Raw genomic sequence first — 19,138 nt, forward strand, 5'->3', positions numbered from 1 at the left:
ATCTATAGTAAAACAAAAGCCTGAATGTTTGTCAAAAAAGATGGAAAATTGTATGAAGTCCTCTTTGGGTGGGTGACTATAACCTACTCACGGTGGCTCTGGAGGAATAGATCCACCCAGAGGGAGCAGAGAGGCTTTTCCTAGATTGAACTAACTGTAAGAACCTCAAGTTCCTTCACTTGCCAAGAAGCTAAACCCAAGACAAGCCAGGTGGGCTCATCTTTAATATATTTAATTTCACATGTCATATTGACCATGCTGTAAGAACACAAAACCTGATGCACTCTCTCACCTATGAGTCAGATTCTTCCACTGAACCTTTGACCACGGTTCTTCCAGCCTGCAGCTTTGTGGAAGTCGTTACCTGGAAGAATGAGGAGAAGGTCAGGCAGACTCTGAGGTGTCTGTCAGGAAGAATGCAAAACTTTCTTTGATGGGCTTTGATGGACTTACAGCAGACCATTAAAACTGAGGTTAAATATTCAACCTCACTGATATGTTCAAGTACTCGGCTGTGCCTGATTACAAATTTGAGGTTCTTGCACTTTTCTACACTGCAGTTCAAGTTAAAATATCCTTCTTCTTCCTTTTGGAACACATTTAGCTTTATCTCTTCTAATAACTGGCAAAGCATTAAAGCACACCCACACAGGTTTTTCTCGTGATGATGTCAGGGATTTCAGAGAAACAAAACAGAAAGTGAGAGTGTTGTACATTATTGTCTCCTGGTTCAGGTGATAATTCTCACTGAGGACTAATCAAGATGTAATATCTGGTGAGTTTTTGAATGCTTAAATGATTCAAAGTTTAATGCTGAGTGGCTTAAACAAATTAATCTGAAAATGGAAAAAGGACTGGATTGAGAATGAGTGAAAAAGCAGCCAATGACCCAAAACTTAAAAACAATTGAAAGACCTTCAGAAAGCCTGATGAACTATTATTCAAGACAACTTAAAAAAATTTACAAGAATGGCTGGTTGGCAAAATTGAAAGGAGCCAGCTGAGGTGGTTCGGGCATCTGACAAGGATGTCTGCCCGGGGCAGACCCAGGACACTCTGGAAAGGTTATATCTCTCGGCTGGCCTGGGAACGCCTTGGTGTTCCCCCGGATAAGCTGGAGGAGGTGGCTGGGGAGAGGGAGGTCTGGGCCTCTTTGCTTAGGCTGCTGCCCCCGCGACCCGGCCTCGGATAAAGCGGATGAAGATGGATGGAAATGAGGAGCAGGTCAAGACTTTTGCACAACACTGTCCTCATATCAACTGGTCGAAGGTTTCCAGCTGGTGCTACAGAACCTTTACAGAACCAGATACTTCACCACACAGAGCATCTTTACTTCCTGTCAGCTGATGAACCGGAGACCATGGAGACCAAGTACAGCAACGTGTCCCTGGCATCATTCATTAATCCTCCTCAGCAGCTGATTCTTCTTTGTAGTATATAAGGATGTCAAGAGATTTATTCTAAAGACACTTCTTCAGCTGAGAGTCAGAGAGTAGAAACACACACGCTGCAGTTTTTACTTGCAAGGGCGGTCACAGAGCTCTCACACCAGAGTGGGGGCCCTTTTGTTTTAAAATATTAATTCATGAGCTGCAGCTCGTTTGCTTAACTGACAGTCGTAGCTCTCAATTCTGCTGGTCGTTCAGTCAAACTACTTACGAGATCTATACAGAACTACAACACTACAAAGAGTGTGTGAGCATCACTGTCATGCTGCATTCTGTTTAAACCTGCTGATGGCAGCTTAAAAGTAACATTTAAACTCTTTTTTTCAGACTCATTGTGGTTCACCCAGAACATTACAATGGTGTTTTGCAGAGTATACACTAATATTGACTCACCCCAGCTCTAAAGTAGACCTTATGAAGGCAATATAACACTTTTCAGTTTGCCCACAAAGCACTTAAGAATGTCCAGAGTGTTCCTGCAATGATGACAGTGATTTCAGAGAAACAAAACTGAAAGTCGTCGTGTTGTACATTAAGGTTTCCTGGTTTGAGTGCTGAGAGCTTGTAAACATGTAATGTCTGGTTTTTTTTTTACTGAAATAAAGTCCTACATAGTAGATACGCCTTCAGTGGTTAGCAGAAGTGATCACATAACACACACAGCGCTGTTTTGAAAGCTGTGAGAGTTGTGAAAAAACCAGGAAGGAGGGGAGGAGTTAGGCTGACCACATGATCAGGAATCCTCATAAATTCTGTCCGACCTCCCAAAACTGCCCTTTTTGATCAGCGCATCAGCTCTGCTACCTCGAAGGTAAGTTTCTTTGTTTATTTGAATCTTTTCTTTGAATTATAATCCAGTCACAAGAAGGAATAATCTGACTTATTCCTTCTTGTGACTATAATTACTAGAGAAATCTCACAAGGGTTAAAGATACAAATAAGAGTTTGTGGGGCAGCTCAGACAGTCGGATGAAAAAAAAAAAAACCGTGGCTGCATCAGCACAAAACACTCAGGGTTAAAGCTATTAGACAAAAAGAAGCCAAACTATTAATGTAAATGTGTTAGTTTTTCATACATCTATAAATCTCTCTATATGTCTATATGAATACAGAGCTCTGTCCCTCTGTCACGATCTCTTGGTGAGTGCAGATCGTGTGAGGTTTGTACGAGGACCCAAACATAGACCGCAGGAGACAAGGTAGTGGTTAACTAAGGGCGAGCTGTTTATTTAGGCAGATTTTCAAAATGTGAACTCAGACAGGAAAAATCCAAAATAACAAAAAACTAAACCGAGAAACACCTAAACCGTGAGAACTAAATAAGTAAACACAAAAGTTGGAACACTAGAAAAATCTTGGAGGCAACACGGAAACACGAGGAGGGATTCACTGGAAGAAACACAGACAACTCCCGGGAGGAACACAACACACCGACGAAGACCAAGGCAAAACTGACACAATAAATACGCACAAGAGGGTGATCGGGGAATTACATTGAACATGGGACGCAAGACTGTCAAAATAAAACAGGAAACACACAGGCTTGACACAGTGGCCGGCATGAACAGGGAGGGAAAAGATGAAACACGAGGAGAGGAGCAGGGCAAGACAGGTGAGACTAAACACGGTGACACGACTAAGACACAGAGCGGGCAAAAAGAGATGAAAACATGGAGACACAAGACACACGGAGGGGCGAGAGACAAATGCAAACACACGGGGAGGAGACAAACACACAAGAGAAACCTCAGGGAATAAATCATAATAAAGGAAAAACCAAAAAACTCGATACAAATATGATACAAAGAGCAACATGCAATAAGCTCAGGATGCTCCTGACACCCTCTCTCATATAGATGTACGGACTACTCAGTATTTGGGTAAAACTACATTACATTTTGAATATGAATGGCACAACATGACTGCGTCATTTATATTCCCAACAAGTCATCTCACGGCATTCAGTTTCTTTTGTGTAAGACCTTAAGAGGAACAGAAAGTTGAGTCAGGAAACTTCTGTAAAACTGCAGGGCGGTAACCTGCTTGGACATGCAGACAACAGTGAATGATGCAATACAACGAGGTGTGTCTGACATGATATGAGGCTAGCAGCTTTCAGCGTCATTCAAAGTGCTGTAAGACTGTAATATTGTAACATGTAATATTGTTTTTTCTCAGGTTGAAGTCATCACATCTTATCAGCATCCACTGAATGCACAGTCAATCAACCGTGTATCTCAGTGTATACCATCTATACCAACACCAAGTTAATGAAACTGATGTTGCTTGACCTCAAAGTCAATTCAGCATGTACCCTTGGGATCCACAAAAGGCAAGAATCTTATAACAGTTTGGATATTAACTATAACTGTTTCTGAATAGTATGCAGTTAGGATCATAGGTATTGGGAGAGTTTTGTAATATTTCCTCTGTATACCACCACAGTGAATTAAAGCAATCAAGATGTGGTTGAAGTTCAGACATTTAGCTTTAATTTAAGGTGTTTAACAGAAGTATTGCATAACCAGAATTGCAGTCATTTTTTACACTTTGTTATAAAATTACAAAGTTTTTTCTTACTTTTTGATCTGTTTTCATAGACTGCATTTCCTCAAATCAAGTTGAAAATAATCTCAAATCTTTGTCTTTTTTCAGGCCGAAAAGGCAAATGAGAAAGATGAGAAAGCTGGCACGTTACAGCTGCGAGGCTGTTCGCACCAAAGGTGGGTTGGAAGTGAAAAATCTAATGTAGTGTACTATTTTAAAAAACAACCGTAAAGTCAAAGTTTTTCTGGGTGTTTGGGTGTTCTAGTGGAACGTATTATTACATGATTTACATGTTACATGCTTTATATACAAGTTTTATATATAATATATATCACAGGTTCTGGTTAACAAACTGCTTCTGAATGTCACGTAGAAAGAGACAGGCGACTCAGTCGTAGACTCGGTTTGGCAGTTCAGTGCGTTTATTTACAATGAGTGAGCAAATGTGCCAGGGAGTTAGTGGTCCAAGGGGGGTCCAACCTGTCCAATATTTACAGTGCTCTCAACCACACCACTGGTGGGGTCCAAAACCTGTGCACAGAGATACTGGGAGGTCAGGCAAAGCACAACGAGGGACAATGTCACACAAACACAGAGAAACGATAGTCAGGGTTGCAGTTCAACGATCCAGCGAAGACAGGATTCAACCTCAGCTTAATAGTGGTCTTATCAGCCAGGTGGTCAGGAACAGGTGGAGCCTCACAGGTGCGCACAATCAAAGGCGGGATGAGAGACGAGCCCAAGGACCCGGGGCAAAACACCAGACACAGAGAGCAGAGAAACCGAACCCCTGACACTGAAAGTGTCTCTGTGGGACCAGAATCATTTTGTTTTTACATTTTGAAGTTGTGAGCAACATTTAATTACATAGAGAGACAAATTATTTTGAAAATTAAGCCAAATCTTATTTTGAATTTGACTCCAGCAAATTATTGTGTCTGCACTCAAGCAGCTTGTTTTTTTCTTGTCCAGTGAGAAGCTTTGTTTTGTTTTGTAATAGTACAAACATAGTAAAAATAGAATTTTTTTTTTCAGTTTAATATCATTGGATTGTGTTTTTATTTATTTCCAAAGTGTTTTAACCTTTCGGGAAATGTTGCTTAACGTGGTCGTTGCTGCATTGTGACATCTCTTTTGTCATTTGGACAAATCAACCTTTGAATTCCAGTTTTTAGCAGCTGTGAATGTTCTCATCACGCCTTTTTTGTCCTCTTTTTCTTTAGTGAAGAGATCTGCACCCTGGCACCAGAAAATAGAAGATAAGTTCAAATTCACTTTCAAATACAAGTTATATAAATTTAAAAAATCAACCCAGATCAGCACCTTTGCTAGCAAAAAAGCGCAACAATTATATTTTGGAAATCTTTTACAAAAATCATTTGCAAATGGCAAAAAGTTTGAATTCAAAATTAAAGAAGCTGGAAACTCTACCGATAAAAGTGGCCATAATAATCTTCTTGTATCTGAAATCAAAACCAGTCACTACCACACAGTCAAAAGAAAGTTGTCGTTTCCAGATGATCTTGCTGTTATTAAGAAACCAAAAAGAAATCCTGCCTATCCAAACTCTATCAATCCTTTCCATTCAAAGATTCTCCACATATCCGGTAATCAAATTATTCAAGTTCAAATTTTCACTACACAATTTTTTTCCGAGATGTTGACAGCAGCCGAAGCAAAACATCGAAATAAAATTCTACCAAATTTACACCACAACAAATGTAATACTTGTAGTACAGAAGAGCAGCAAAAAATGAAGCTGTTTAAGGATGAAAGTGAATCGATTTGTCAACAGAATAAAAATGAAGAGAAATTTTATCATTCAATCAAAGAAATGCAGAAAACAATTCCAGAAAAAATTCCAAGTGTTGATGCAAACAGATTTTTTCCATTCCTCAAAGAGTACCTTCAGATTCACAAACATAAGCAGTATGCATTTGTTATTGTTGTCATGAAACATAGTAAAAATATCATTGTTTCTCCAGCATTTGAGCCAGATTATGAAAAAAAGGAAAATCCTGGAAAAATAAAGCACAGCGAGCCTCGTTTATGTGAAGCTTTTGAACCTTTTTTGCAACAAAATGGAAATTTAGTGGAGACTATTCTGATTTATACATTCAATAGTCCATGTTTAGGTTGTACTTCTCTACTTCACGAAAAAGCTTATCTCTGGCGCTGTAAATATGGATTTTCCACAACTGTAGCATTCACACAATTTTACGGATTAAGTGGACAAAATTGTTTCCAAACTCTCACCTACTCATCTACCAACATGTTAGGTCCATGCGGTGTGTTTTATGAAGACAGTCAAAGATGTAAGCGTGATCACTTCAAACTGAAGTCTTTCACAGTCACACGTAAAATCTTCCAAAATATCAGGAAACTTAGTGAAAAAGAAGAAAAAGACAGCTGCCGTAAGAAAATTGAATCTTATGTGTCTGTGCTGAAAACACTGGCAAAAAACTCCTTTTGTTCACGTGAAACACATTTACAACGTGGAGAAAACACAATTTATTCTTTCGTATTTCCCCCAATGATCCAAGATGCATGTAGAGACAGTCTTTTAAGGGACTGGTTAGTACTGGTGAACGACAGTGCCATGTCAAACATGAGACAAAAAATAACCCTGAATTTTAATGTTGGGTTAGTTGAAATTATTAACCAAAATCTTAAGTCCTCTTGTGGGAACAACAGACCTCTAAAGCTTTGCCACATCCCTCTGAATCTGCAATGATTGAGACGACTCTAAATCAATTATAATTAAAAGAATTTTATGTGTCTGTGCTGAAAATAATGCAAAAATTATCCTTTTGTCCACATGAAACACATTTACAACGTGGAGAAAACACAATTTCTCTTTCATATTTCCCCCAATGATCCAAGATGAATGTAGAGACAGTCTTTTAAGGGACTGGTGTGAACTGGTGAACGACAGTGAAACATTAGAGAAAAAACACATGAATTCCAATTTCATAATAGTTGTGGGAACAATAGTCCCTCTAATTTATAAAATTATATATCTATAAATCTAGAATTGGATGTATAATAAATAATGTATATTCATTTATTCTAAATAAATGAAAAAAATTAAAAAACATTTTTTTTTAAAATATTAAATTATATATCATAAGATATATAATTTAATAGATATTTATATACGTCCAGAGTAACAGCCGTAGACCGCAGTTTGCCGCCTGTCAGGTAGTCAGTAATCCAGGGGAGCTGAACTCTGAGAGCAAACAGCCTGGTGACTGTAGCGTGCCGAGGGGCTCACGTGGATCTGTGGCTGAATCTGGAGCTGAGACTGGAGGTGTTCAACGAGGACTCCTACGAGGCAGCAGAGCTGATGCGCTGATCATTAATGGCTGAGGCTGCTCACACCAAAGGTGGGTTGATGAGTTATAAACTGTAATAATATCTTGTAGCTTGGAACAGAAAAATCTCATCTTTGTTCTCTGTCTTGCTGCCTCCTCCTGTTGGTTTGTGTGTTAGTGAGTGGCAGGATTCTCCAGTCCAGTGAGCACAGCTCCATCAGCTGGTGGAGTTCAGTCAACACACCTGCTCTCAACAACCAGCAGTGTGCTCAAACATCGGTTTCTCCTCCATCCTACACGATGTTTTACACTCCAGAAGCAGTAAATCAGGATTACATCACCTCTCTGTAGAAGGAAACTCTCCTAGTGTCCTTAATTTGGATTCTTGTCTCCTTCTCAGTTCCTTCCTGGTGTGTGTGCTGGACTGGATCCTCTGGCTCTGTGCCATCTTTTACTTATAATAAAAATCATTGAAACTTTTGTCGCTTGTCTGAGTCTGCATTTAAATCCATGTGTTCTGGTTCCCTGTGTCAAAGATGTGAGCCACAACCACAAACCAAACTAAATTTAGTAAAGGTGAACATTTCAAAGGGAACAGGTTTTAAAACCAAACAAAAATCCAAATTCCAGTAAAACAACAAATCTGCTAGTAACAGATACATTAATGAATTTGTAACTTATAAAAATTAGCTTGTTAATTATGAAAAAAGTCCAGCACTCCTGCAAAGTTCAATTTTTGAGCTCACAATAATAAAAACCTTCCAAATGTTATATAGTTACATTTCACAATAAAGGTATAAGACAAACCCAGCATCAGCGCTGTCAAATCTAATTAGTTCCCAGAACTCAAAAAAATTATGCAAACTCGCTGCCTCAAAAAAACTAAGGCTTACTTAAAATGACTAAGTTAGGGCAACTTATTCATTCTAAACTACCCCATACTAGCAATTTATTACAAAGCAGCTGGTGCCTCCTGTTGGACACGAGACCACATCAATTGTTCTCAAACTTTTTACATCATTCCCCACATGTCAGAAAGAAATATTTTCACTCCCCATCTAAACAAAACAATGACAGAAAAGGCTAGCAGCAACTTTATTTAGATAATAAACTTATTCACAATAATTCCTTCACTAATTTTTGTTTTCAATAAACAACTTTCATTTCAAAAAACTATTTGTAATTTTTGTCACTAGACTACTTCATTAGTCTGCGCCACTTAAAGTTAAACAGAATGTGAACATTGCCAGACGTCTTCATGCATTCTTAATCATACAGCTAAGTAAATCTCCAAAAGATAATTCTGTTCATCTGGACGCAGTGTTTTCAGTGGGAGAAACATTTCGTCACTCATCCAGGTGACTTCTTCAGTCTCAGCTGACTGCAGGTTTCCCAAATCTTATAAACACTACATTTGCATAATGACTGAAACCAGCCCACTGAAGAAACAATGGGCTGGGAGGTCAGTTCCTTCATCTTAATTATGCAAATTCTCGTGACCGTTGATCAACAATCACTGATCAATGGCCATGAGTACCATTAACAGAAAGTTCACCTCACTTTGCAGTTATGTATTTGTAAAAAATGTTTGGAATCATGTATGATTTTCATTCCACTTCTCACGTGTGCACCACTTTGTGTTGGTCTTTCACGTGGAATTCCAATAAAATTGATTGATGTTTGTGGCTGTAATGTGACAAAATGTGTTAAAGTTCAAGGGGGCCGAATACTTTTGCAAGCCACTTCATATAATATATAAGTTCAAACACACTCAAGGTATGCAGCAGGGCAATGATTCGAGTCCACTTCTGAATTACCTCAACAAAACAAAACATAAATAAATACATTAATAAAAAAAAATACAATTAAAAAACAGACAAACAAAGGATTTGGAGAGGCCTAGCCAAAGTATATTCTAAAATACTGGTGGTAAAATGAAAATATATAGGGAAGAATTTAAAGTAAGAGTTTAGCAAAGACAAAGTGGGTGTACAGTCTGTTGTTGGTGTAACAACAGAGGAATAAATCAGCTGAGCCTGTCAATCTTCAGGACCAGCAACCTATACACATCTGTTTGGCTCTCTGAGGTAATGCAGAGCTCAGATGGAGCCAGTGTGGGTGAAGGGAATAGCCCAGCTTTAACAAACTTGGTGTTTAGGTGTGTTCCTTGGATCCACTGATAACATAATCAAAAACCTGTGCATCCTTACAAGTCAAATCTTACCAGTCACACCTGTTAACGATAGCTCTTCCATATATCGGTGCATTTACTAATCAAACGGGTTAATGAGGGGTCTGGACAGTAGGCCTCAAGTGACTCTTATACTTAAAAGGCTGGTGTAATCGGTAAGAGTTATTTATATAAATAAAGATTACTACTCAGATTTCTTGTCCTATTTCACAGAAGTCCACAATGTCCACAATTTAGACTTTAATTGCAGGATATTTTATTAGAGCAACTTAGTAAGGGCAAAGAAAACTCAAAATCAAATAATAATAATCAGAAAACAATAATAAAGTCAGCTGAATCGTTTTATGGGAGAGTGGACCTGGCAATCTCTCTTTGTCCATTTTGAATTGAGCTTTATAAGTTTTCATAATTTGGAATTCTGTTGCTGTTTACCTGTTTGGACTTTTGAAGTAAATATTGAGAAACTATCAAGGAGCGGAGCGTCAAGCTAAGGCTCCATTTGCAGGAAACCTACATTAATCAAAAAACTGTAAGTTTTAAATTGCTTTGCCCTTTTACAATTTGCTGAGGTGCATGTGTATTGATTAGTTTGGAATTTTGCTGCCCATGGATGAAGTCAAAGGAGCTTGCAAAGAAAAGCGTCTGGACTTCTTTAAGTTACTTGAAGACGTTTCACCTCTCATCCGAGAAGCTTCTTCAGTTCTAAGGTCAAATGGTGGAGAGTCCCAGATATAAACCTAGTGGGAGTATCCCCAAGCAGAGGGACAAAAGGACCACCTGATGATCCTCTTAGCGATTAGAGGATCATCAGGGGGTCCTTTTGTCCAACCGTCTTAGCTGTGGGCAAAAAGATGTGTTACAGGAAAAATGATTCTATGTTTCTTTACCTTCTTTTAAATGTACAAAGATGCCTTTTGTCTGCCCTTTGCCTATGGTTAGATCAGTTTAGAATTATCTTTTTAGACTTTCTCAGCAAAGACATACTGTTTTGGGACATATTGTTTTAGATTGTTTTATCTCTCACAGCCTTCTCCCAGCTCTCTGCTGACGAGACTAGCGCCACATATGGAGTTGTTTATTTTATTTGTTTTGTATTTTCTTATCCTGTTCTCACTGTCTTTCCTATAAAAATTACCAAGCCACTGTGCATGGTGTGAGTTGTTCTTAGCAGCTCACCCGTGTACACGTTTGATAAAGAAAGTAACTTTGTCTCATTGTGTCTTTATTTCTCCTGGGTCTTTTACAGAGTTTTCCCCCAACATTTCTTGGTCCTTCGGAGCCGGAGCGCCTCCATCGTGTCCCATCTCCGTGACCAGTCCACGTTGCTCGCCTGTCGACAGCTCACATACTAGGTGTGTGATAAAAGACCAAGAGCGTTAAATTCGAGTCTTGGCCAATGTTCTTAGAAAGCGACCCACGGTGGTGGGGCCCGATCGAGGTGGACCAGACCCGGCGACACTGACCAGGTAGATACAGACACACTGACACAATCTTGCGTAAAAGCGCATTTTGAATTCAGGGAATTTAAAATAGCGGAAGTAGCTCGTCGACTGGTAGCTTTGGAAGCTCGTCGACTGGTAGCGTAGCTCGTCGACTGGTAGCTCTGGGAGCTCGTCGACTGGTAGCTTTGGAGCTCTGGGTAGCTCCCCCAGCTGGGTCTAGACTGGGTCTAGGGAGTAAGTAGCTCTGGGAGCTCCCCTTATTATAAGGGTTCCGGTCGCGCGCGTCGAAGCTGTGAATGTGAATGTGTGTGTGTGTGTGTGTGTATTGTTTTAATTAATGGAGCAAGCTGAATTTTCACGGTCCGATAAGAGACTGAGCTGCTCCTACTGTGTTTTTCTTTTACTGCTATTCACTGACGTGCTGGTGAGTTGAGAGAACGGTCGAGTTCCGTCTCGTAAAGTTCACACCGCTTTTGGAAATAGTCCGAAAGTAGAAGGGCGTGTGAACAACCACTCTCGTCTCTAATACCAGCGAAGGTGATAGCAGCTGTATTGTGTATATATTACTTAAACAAAAATAAGTAAATACATAAATAAGATGGGTAATCAAGCAAGTGAAATTAAAACTCACTCCTGCTGACGAGCAGTGGTGAGAAAAGAAAAGTCCAGACGCCGGACAAAAACAGTGTCTGTAAACTGAGAGATTTAAGAAAACAAAATATAAACAGTCAGAAGAACAGAACTCAACTGCCAGTTTAGTAAAACCAGAAGACGAGACACTGTGCAGTCCCCACAATCCTTTTAGTAAACCATCACTCACTCCTGCAGCCGCATCTGCAGCACCACCCATATCAGGAAGAACTTAATAATCCCTTATTAAGTGAAAACTAGAGATCACAGTAGTTTGAAGTAGTTTAAAAGGGTTGAAAACAGACCCCACTGAGTAGATATAAATATAAAAAGTACGAAATAAAGATGAACAAAGGGAAAATTACAGTAGAAATGATCTTTAGAGTATTTGAAATTAATAATAGCAAGGATAACAACCTGTAAAGTGATATCAACAATGAAACACAGTTGGCATGATGACCATGCCCAGCATGTATAAAATGAATATAAAGCAAATAATTCACACAAATATTTTAATAAGGTATATTAAGGCTGTGTCATTGTTCAGCCAAGGACAGTGTGTGAAAAGGTAACTGTCTCCACCTTGGGAAAAGGATGATTCTGCAGGTCATCTGAAGCCCTTGATGGATACAAAATAAAATATAAATAATATATTATAATAGAACTGCCTGGTCCGCCATGCAACAGAGAGAACAAATGTGACCGCAGATTGGATGAATTCAAAATTATTTGTTTGCTAAATAAGATGATCCTAACTATCAAATTGGCTCAGTAGTAGTATAGTGGTACACACTGATAAAATATTATAATATGCTATTGCTGTCATATAAGACAAAGAGGATAATATTAACAATGACATAATATTAATATGAAGAGGCACCTTAATCGGTTATGATGTGAGGTGGATAATTGTTAAACAGTAGTCTGCATCAAGCTTAAGGTTTGCTGAAACTCAGTGTAATGACATGTGAGATGAAGACAATACAGAGAATAACTAAACTAATGAAGTGCATAGAGGCACTTGACCAGCTTGAAACTTATCATCCTAGAATGACACATTGCTGAGATAGAGCACACCTATAATAACAACCAATAAGCAAAACCCTGTAGACAACAGCTAAAACTACAGGATTGAGAAGCTGAATTAAATATGTAGACACTGCTAAGCTGATGAGCATGTTCCACATTTTCTTTTCTTTTTATTTATTTGTTTCTTTTAGAGCAGAAGCTGCTGTAACACACCCAAAGAAAGACTCTAGGTCTGACCAACAGTCTCAGTCGTGGGCAAAAAGATGTCAGTCAATAAAATTCTAAAAGATAATTTATTGACAAAAAATATATCAAGAGATAAAAGATAAAACAGTCCAGTGTCCCACTTAAGAATTGTATAAAAACACACAGTGCCAAGGCCAGAGCCAGCTATGCCACACAGCCAAGTTGCACTCCACATGTTGCCTTTAACAGGGTTAGAAGTTGTCCTTGGAGACCCACCACCCTGCAAGCATATAGTCAGTGGTCACTCAAGCCTCTGCAACTCTGCTGCCTTTAGGCTGTGGCATATAATAGGCCCTGGACTGCACAGAGAGACAAAACGACACACTTAATATAAAATTCATAGCGCAAAACCCATCCATCCCAAACATATCTGATTTCATCACATTACATACCTGCACAGAGAGACAAAACAAAACAGCAGTGGTTGTAGTGTGGGCTATAAGAAGACCGGTGTATCAGTGCAATCAAGTACACCTGCCTCTAATTAGTCCAACCTCATTCCAGCCATTGGCTCACCAAAAATGTGACACACACAAAACCACTCCCAACCCAGTGCAACTTCACACAATAATATGGAGCTGAATTAACACAGGCACATTAGTCTACCATGTTACAAGCTGCATGCTATTACAAGCCAACATATGCAGACTTCTGCCTTGTTCGGGTGGCAGCATTTTTCTTTTTTCTTTTGTGTCCTGACACGTTTATGTTTTTTGTTTTTGTTTGATTATTTTGTTGGTTTTGGAAACGAATTTAAACGAACTTGTGACAATACTTGAGAATCACAGTGACACATAGTGATTAGGCATATGATTGAAAAATGCCTAGGTTTAGAGCTGTGAGCTATGCAAAGTTAAATATATATATACATATATATATATATATATATATATATATATATATATATGTATAAATGGGAAACAACCCTAACTTGAAAGTTTGAAATGTGTGAGATCCATGAATTGTTTGAAAAACTAGGAATTATTCAAAACTGCCTTAAGTGAAAATGTAGTGTTGCATCTATTCTCCCAAACCAAGACGAACAAAAAAGAAGAAGCTTTCTGTAACTTCAAAATAAGGCTGACTGTTGACAATAGACTAAAACACTAATCCACAGGTGGCTATCAGGAACAGAGAGGCGAGCAAAGTCACAAACACCAAGGCTGCAGACAGCCACGCAGAAACAGCAGATAACATAGAGACAACGCCTGCTAGAACCGTGGAGAGGAAGGTCACTTCCCACGAGATTGTAGGAGTAGAGGACAAATTAGTTGTAAAGTCAGCTTCAGGCCACACAACTGTACAACAATTAACTGCCCTTTTAGAACTAGTACACACAGCAAGTGGCCGCAGGTGCTTTATTAAATGCATATATGACCCATCGTGTCCAGTAAATTTGCTAGGTAGAGACGCTCTGACAAAACTTAAGATAGCAGTCATGCCATTCTTTTCTGGTATTACACCTGAGTGCCAGAAACCGACCGAGTATCACAACATTCTGAGATTTAAACAAACTCCAGGCCCAGATCCACCTTATGATCAGCAAGTGTGGAAGCTAGGAGAACAGCATTTGACCTTACAGCACAGGCCGAAATTGTGTAGGTTACGCAGTAACCACAGATAGTAAAATAATAGAAGCAAAACCACTTTCTTCTTCATGTCCTGCACAGAGCGCTGAGCTGATAGCTGTGATACGCGAAAGCTAAATACACAAAGACAAACTAATAAACATACATACAGACAGCCAGTATGTTTTCTCTGCTGTGCATCATTTTGCAAAAAATTTGGCATAACAGAGGAATGATTACACCAACTGGCAAACCAGCATGCCAACCTCTTACAACGCCTACTGACTCTTTCATTACTACAGGCAACAATTTTGCTGACAGAGCAGCAAAATAGGCGGCACAACAGGCAAACATCACATTGATGGCAGTAAACACACATCAGATTCCACTGGATGTGTTGAAAAATGAACAAAAAGCAGCAAGCACAGCAGAGCAGGCAAAATGGCTAAAACACGGTGCAGTTCTGACAAACGATTTAATGATGTGTTATGGCAAGCCAGTGTTGCCAAAAATTCCTCCACAAAATGGCGGCATTAGTGACTCATGGCTGTACGCATTTGTCAACGGGGGGACTGACCAGTATTGTCAACTCTCATTTCTACACTGTAAATTTTGAAACCTCAGCAAAACAATTTGTCAGAACGTGCATGACGTGTCAAAAATATAATGCTCAGGGAAACCTGAGACCACACAATCCATATGGACTTTATTGAGCTAAATGAATGCCAAGGGTAAAAATACGCCCTAGTGGTTATAGATGTATTCTCAAAGTGGCCAGAAATCTACCCAGTGAAAAAGGCAGATACAATTTCAGTAGCAAAATGTATGTCTAAGTTGTAGGAAAATAAAGAGATGATTGTAAATGACGAAGAATGTAATGATGTCTATCAAGTGTCTTGCAGATCACAGCCCGGTGACTGGGTTCTGATCAAAGTGCTCCAAAGGAAAAACTGGAGCTTGCAAAATAGCGGAACGACCATCCTGGATCCATCAGAGTCACTGCAGGCGAGTCAGTGAAGCCATCTAAACACAGCTGACGGCAGGCTTGCCCGCTTGTTGTGATCTCGCCCGGTGGAGGGGTCAGCTTTCCTGGCCGGGGGGTCTACTCGCGACAGGAGGGTGTGTTCCGTCGTCATGAGGTGGTGGCTCTTATCAACTGCAGCGGCCCTGACCATGGCCGGGCTCCTCACCTTTGCTTCCGTGAGGGACAATAAGTCACGCTATATGAAGAAAAGGCAGACACTGTATGACAAAGGAAAGTACACCAAGTTTCCCCATGGCTATGCCACTAATTTCTGGTGGCAGTTTATGAACACTACAGCTTACTTGAATAATAAAACTGACTGCTATGCAAATACATATACACTTTCTGCCCACCGAGGAACGAGAGGAAGTGTATGGACTGTTCACTCAACGAAACCTGTGCCAGTAACGCGACACTGATGAGCCTCAACTGTCGCTCCAACTACAGCTACCGGATGATACTACAAACAAAGACTCATTACCAGACAGGATGTGCACGGACGGCACCAAGCAGTAAAGGAACCAGAGTTTCGCATCTGAGGAGGAGTGAAATTCTTACAGAGCTTGATCCCCGGCATTGGAGTTGCCGAGGTGCGGGATCACGTGGAAATCAACCGATATGCTCTGCTACGACACATCAACTTAACTAAGGCCCTGGGAACGGCCTTAGCAGGAGAACAGAAGGCCATCAGAACGATGGTGCTGCAGAACAGACTGACACTAGACCTGCTAACAGCATCACAAGGAGGAGTTTGCAAGCTGATCGGGGAAACATGTTGCACTTTTATCCCTGATGGATACGAAACTGGAGGAGACATTTATGAAGCTTTGCAGAATTTGACCGCTCTGCAAAAATATGTCACTGACCACACACCTGGAGCAGCTACAGCACAAGGCTGGCTTGACTGGCTGTTCAGCGGTTCATGGCTGGCTGCTGTAGCAAAGCCATTTTTCCTTCTAGGTCTCATCATGATAGCACTGCTCATATTAGTGTTGTGTGTGTTGCCATGCCTAAGAGTAATGATTTCAAAGATGATAACAACTACAATGACTGCTTATGTTGCCGTGCCTGAAGAAGAACAACATCCCGTTGCAATTCTGTTAGAGGAGAACTTGTACTAGCTGCTAATAAATGACGTGGTGATTAAAAATGACTTGTCAAGTGATCATGCACTGATTAAAACATTAGTAGGTTATGCAAGTTTTCATGCTTTTATTTTTTTGAAGTCTTCAGTTTTAAACATAAAGTTTTCATTTTAAATATGAAGTTTTCATTATTTTACATATAAAGTTTTCAATTTAAGGTTTGCATCATTTTAAATATAAGGTTTTCATCCTTGTATTTTTTGAAGTTTTCATTTTAGTTTTCATCCTTTTATTTTTTGTAGTTTTAGTTTTATTATTTTTTCTTGTTTATTCCACTTGTTATTTCATTTACTATGATTTTCATTTACTATGTTTTTCTTTTTATTATTTTCTTTTGTTTTATTCTTTAGACCAAATGACTGCCATTTCTGCTATGATGACATTTTGAAGATTTTGGAAATTAAAAATTGCCTAAGATACTTAATAAATAATTTTCATAGACAATTGTTGTATACATTTAAAATAAGTTAAAACAGGAGGGAATGTTACAGGAAAAATGATTCTATGTTTCTTTACCTTCTTTTAAATGTACAAAGATGCCTTTTGTCTGCCCTTTGCCTATGGTTAGATTAGTTTAGAATTATCTTTTTAGACTTTCTCAGCAAAGACATACTGTTTTGGGACATATTGTTTTAGATTGTTTTATCTCTCACAGCCTTCTCCCAGCTCTCTGCTGACGAGACTAGCGCCACATATGGAGTTGTTTATTTTATTTGTTTTGTATTTTCTTATCCTGTTCTCACTGTCTTTCCTATAAAAATTACCAAGCCACTGTGCATGGTGTGAGTTGTTCTTAGCAGCTCACCCGTGTACACGTTTGATAAAGAAAGTAACTTTGTCTCATTGTGTCTTTATTTCTCCTGGGTCTTTTACAGAGTTTTCCCCCAACAAGATGACAGTCAATAAAATTCTAAAAGATAATTTATTGACAAATAATCAAAAGATAAAAGATAAAACAGTCCAGTGTCCCATTTATGAATCAAGTAAAACGCACAGTCCCAAGGCCAGAGCCAGCTATGCCACACTGCCAGTTGCACTCCACGTGTTGAACCTCAACAGGGTTAGAAGTTGTCTTCTGAGACCCACCACCCTGCAAGTATATAGCCAGTGGTCACTCCAGCCTCTGTGTGGCATATAATAGGCCCTGGCCTGCACAGAGAGACAAAATGACACATTCACTACAGAAAACCCATCCAGCCCAAACATATCAGATTTCATCACATTACATACCTGCACAGAGAGACAAAGCACAGCAGTGTTTGTAGTGTGGGCTATAAGTAGACCAGTGTATCAGTGCAGTCAAGTACACCTGCCTCTAATTAGTCCAACCCCATTACAGCCATTGGCTCACCAAAAATGTGACACACACACACAACCACTCCCAACCCAGTGCAACTTCACACAACAATATGGAGCTGAATTAACACAGGCACATTAGTCTACCATATTACAAATACAAAGAACCATGAGCTGTGTTGTGTGACTGCTGCCAGCTCTCTTTCGGCCATGCCGGAAGGAGCTGTGCATTTTATAGCTTTATAGACTCTACAATAATGTCATAAATGAAATGCAGTGAATTGATTGCTTTAAAATATCAACTTAAGCTCTCAAAAGTCAACAAAAAGCATAAAATATATAACATAAACTAACTGTTAACTTCTTCAACAGGTTTGACCAGCCCACAACCCCCCACCCCCCCACCCCACCCCCACCCACCCACCCTCACCTCCAATCATCTCCCAGTGTCACAGTGGAACAGGTCAGGATACAGGTCAAATACAACAAGCTGAAAGTCAGTGATGCTGCTCGGTTTGCAGTCCTGAATATCACGGCACAAGCAGGATTCACTGCACTGTTAATGTGAGCTGTGTTATATTGCTGCCTCTGTTCGGTGGTGTCGAGCCAAACGGACTTTAACGTGTGTTTGAACGAGCTGACGGTTCACTCGTTAAGCTGAAAGAAAGATGCTTTAATCACAGCAGTCACACATGTGTCCACTGTACCATCTGGGAACTCTTCTTGTTTAGCACTCGTAATAACACAAACACTAAATCCTGCTTCTCTTGTCCTGTTTGTAGCAGTGTGTACACCTGAGACTGTCACCTGTCTGTCTGTCCTGCACTCTCTCTCTGTTTCTTTCTCTCTGATTGTGGAATAAAAGTATGAACATGTGTTTATAAGTTACACTTGTGTTTGAATCCTGCAGCTTATCACACATTTGATTTCCATGTGTGACAACTGCAAGTGTCCAGAGTGAGGACAGACTGAGGGACCCACTGCTGCACATCATCTGTGAGGCTTTGCACCCCTGATGATCCACCAGGACAAACTCAGCAGTGTGTGAGGAAGAGGAGGAGGAAGAACCAGCAGCAGCTGACAGATGGAGAGAATAGACAGACTGTTCCCTGTTTGTGAAGGACTGATAGAAAAGTTTAACATAACTAACTGTCTGTCCTGAATCAGTCTCATTAAGTAATATTAATATAATTATATCAGTGTTTTCAGTGTGGGAGAAAAATATCAAAATCCAAAAAACAAAAGACAAAAAAACAAA

The 19,138-nt window shown here is 39.6% G+C and overlaps 1 long non-coding RNA gene across 1 annotated transcript; it reads left to right on the forward strand.

The window, feature by feature from the left end:
- The first annotated feature begins 2,192 nt into the window (after window positions 1–2,192).
- On the forward strand, window positions 2,193–7,789 carry LOC101483146 (uncharacterized). Its single transcript, XR_013099587.1, has 5 exons — window positions 2,193–2,259; window positions 3,627–3,780; window positions 4,104–4,171; window positions 5,219–7,381; window positions 7,488–7,789. It is a non-coding gene; the product is annotated as an uncharacterized LOC101483146 (long non-coding RNA).
- Window positions 7,790–19,138: the final 11,349 nt, after the last annotated feature.

The sequence above is a fragment of the Maylandia zebra genome, linkage group LG7 (genome assembly GCF_041146795.1).
Source record: "Maylandia zebra isolate NMK-2024a linkage group LG7, Mzebra_GT3a, whole genome shotgun sequence".
Lineage (NCBI taxonomy): Eukaryota > Metazoa > Chordata > Actinopteri > Cichliformes > Cichlidae > Maylandia > Maylandia zebra.